This window comes from Marmota monax, unplaced genomic scaffold (assembly GCF_021218885.2).
Source record: "Marmota monax isolate L192 unplaced genomic scaffold, Marmota_monax_Labrador192_F-V1.1 WCK01_AAM20220418_F8-fsc00182, whole genome shotgun sequence".
NCBI classification, from domain to species: Eukaryota; Metazoa; Chordata; class Mammalia; order Rodentia; family Sciuridae; genus Marmota; species Marmota monax.
In genome coordinates this window covers 2,225,433-2,228,858 of record NW_026693043.1, presented here as the reverse complement: position 1 = coordinate 2,228,858, position 3,426 = coordinate 2,225,433, and the positions used below count along the sequence as shown (strand labels likewise).

At 32.5% G+C, this 3,426-nt stretch overlaps 1 non-coding gene across 1 annotated transcript; it reads left to right on the top strand.

The window, feature by feature from the left end:
• Positions 1-753: 753 nt before the first annotated feature.
• Positions 754-859, top strand: LOC124098923 (U6 spliceosomal RNA). The gene has a single exon (XR_006853745.1). It is a non-coding gene; the product is annotated as a U6 spliceosomal RNA (small nuclear RNA).
• The last annotated feature ends 2,567 nt before the right edge of the window (positions 860-3,426 follow it).

Sequence of the window (3,426 nt, the reverse complement as noted above, 5' to 3'; positions counted from 1 at the left end):
TTGCCTTGCATGTGTGGGCACTGGGTTCAATCCTCAGCACTACATTAAAAATAAATAAATAAATAATAAAGGTACTGTGTCCATCTACAACTAAAAAAAAAATTTAAAAAAAGAAATCATAACCATTGTATCCTGTTTTATCAAGACTAAATTGTCCTTGTGGCCCTTGATTGGTGTCTGCTCCACTGAATTGACTTTACATTATTAAATGTATTTTGAAATATGACTCACCAGATACACAGGAAGACAGAAAGAAGCTAAATATCCTAGTAAAGAACTGTTTTCCAATGGCTTTGTGGTTTTGGTGGCTATTTTCCCTTATATCTTACTGATTATCTAAGCAATGTGAGAAGGAGACATTCAAGTTCCATGTATCTAACCTTAAGACCTAGGTATATCTCATTCCCCTGGCATGATCAAGTTCAGTAGTGGGAACAGTCTTATCTGTAGTGGCCATGTAACTTTGTGGTTAGATTTTCTTTATATGATAGTTCCAAAATTATCTCTGATGTTCCTGACATATCACCCCCCACATATATACATCCCTCCCCTCTAATAATGCTCAAGTCCAATTTCTTCTATTGTCAAATATAAAAGGACTCAATTACAGACTATCATGTCAGGACTTAGCACATATACTTGTTATACTATTTAATGCTTTTTAGTCACTCTTATAGTTTTGTTGTTGTTTTGGTTTTTGTTGGGAGAGAGGGAAGGTTCTCTTTTGATTGTCTCTTAAAAACAGTATTTATTGTTCTCACTTCTGTAGCACATATACTAAAATAGAAATGATATAGAGAATATTAGTGTGTCCTCTGTGCAAGGATGACATGCAATTCCTGAAGCATTACATATTTTTTAAAACAGCATAGGAATTCCTTGCCTTCTACCATAACCACGTTCTCAAACTCAGCTTCAGATTAATTAACAAAATTGTTGTAATTTACCTGTCATAATTCTTGCTGAAACTCCAGAGCTTCCTCTCATTACTGCAAATTCCATTTTATAACAAATCAGTACAACTAAATGACATTTAGTAAAAGAATTTACTTTTGCAATAGTAAAAAAGCAAAAATACATCATCTTTCTTTTGCATTAACATGAAATAACCCATCTGAGAATTATCAGAAGGTATTTAAGTTCAGTTGAAAAGTCTGACCTTGCAAGCTAGAATAACCTTTTTCCTTAATTTTTTCCTTAATTTTATATGTGAATGATTTTCAAGTTTTTCAAATTTTGCCAAGAGTGATGTACAAGTTTACTATTCATTACTATTCTGCAATCTGTATACGGGGTAAAAATGTGAGTTCATAACCCACTGGAATCAAATGTATGAAATATGATATGTCAAGAGCTATGTAATGTTTTGAACAACTAATAATTTTTAAAAAAATTTTAAAATGTGGTACATATACACAATGGAATATTACTGAGCCATAAAGAAGAATGAAATAATGGCATTTTCCAGTAAATGGGTGGAACTGGAGACTATTATGCTAAGTGAAATAAGCCAATCCCCCCAAAACAAGGCTGAATGTTTTCTTTGATATGCAGCTGCTGACTCACAATAGGTGAGGTGTGGCAGGGAGGAGGGGACGTTCATGGATTGGACATGGAGAAGTGGGGGGAAGGGAGAGGGGATGGGATTGGGAAAGACAGTAGAATGAATTGGTCATAGCTTCCCTATGTTCATATATGAATCCATGACCAATGTATAACCACAAAATGGGAAGTTATACTTCATGTATATATGATGTCAAAATACGTAATTCTACTATCATATATAACTAAAAAGAATAAATTTAAAAAGTAAAAATGTCCTTTATATAAAATCGCATATCTGCATATAATCTACACACATCCTCCTATATGCTTTAAATGACCTCTAGATTACTTACAATAAGTAACAAAATGTAAGTGCTATGTAAATACTTATTATACTGCATTGTTTAAGAATAATGACAAGAAAAAAAGTTTGTACATGTTCGGTCCAGACAACATTTAAAAAAATATTTTAATCCACTGTTGGTTCAAGATGTGGGTGTGGAGAACTGACTGTACGTAAATGCTGAAATGTGTCTAACCCCCGTCACTCGTGTTCTTGATTCTTGCAAATATCACTTTTCAAGACTGAAGAAGTTCAATGTCTTCAGATTTTGTGGAGAAAAATTTCCTCCTAACACCCAAGGTGGTTTGATTTAATGATGTATGTCACTTTCAGGAATGCCCTGTGTATATCATTTGTTTCTTCCCCTGCTCATTATGCTTTTTCCTTTCTGTTTTGGCAGAAAGCCAGCATTGAGAATTGTAATTCTATAAAAGAAGTCAAGCATATTAACTGAACTCTTCAAGAAGGAATTAATTAGTTCTAGTAACAATTTTCATTAAACAAGAAGGGATGATGTTGCCTATTTAATGAAAAGAAAGATTAAAGAAGATTTTTTATATAAAGCTTTTTACAATAGCCTTTTAAGAAATGCCATCTGACATGGCCAAGATATTTCAGCTGGAGCAGACATCATAAACCTTGAGAAAGTACAAAACTGTCATATACTTTTTGAGAGCCAGCTTTCTCAACCATTCAATAGTGATAGAAGGTACCTCCCAGGGTTGGTGTGAAAAAGTCCATGTGAGGATTTTACTTAATATTATTATGATTACAATTACTTATCTTAAAAATGGACATATGTCTTGGACATTCATTGAGATTGCATTCCATTAACTAGAAACATACCACATTATGCAAATGAAGAAAATATTACTGTTCTATCAGTGAGTTAGTATATTGATTGCCAAACTCTCCTCTGATTGGGCCATGTATACTGTTAATGTGGGATGCACATATCCAGTAAAAAGCATCAAAGTTGTAAAACAAAAAAGTGCTGAAATGTGGAACCTATCAGAAAAAATTATGGAGTAGGTAGCAGAATAAGGAGACTCTGAAGGAGATGAAAGAAATATATTTTAAATTTCATAGATCAATCTAGGACATGGGTCCCTTTAACATTTTTTAAGAATATAACTTTGCTCTTAATACTGTTTAATGCTACTTAATTCCTAATATGCCTTCTCCACTCCATCTATTAGATATTATGTATAGTTGAGATCAAATATTATATTTTAAAAGTTTCTCTCATATTATTCTATTCCTTTGTCATATTCTAGTAAGTCTATTCTACTTAGTCCAAATTATATCAATGACATTAACTCTATCATCATTTTAAAATTCTTTAAAATTCACTGGTATTTATTTAACTTAAATTACAATAACCTCTCCTGCCACTATTAACTATTCAGGGTAAATGGAAAGATAAAAAGTCAGGGTTAGGTCTCTTCAGGCCTAAGATTTAGTACAGGGTAATTATTTTCTGTAGATTTTGTAGGAAATGAGATTTCCTCTTTTTTTTTCAGGTTGAATGCCCATTG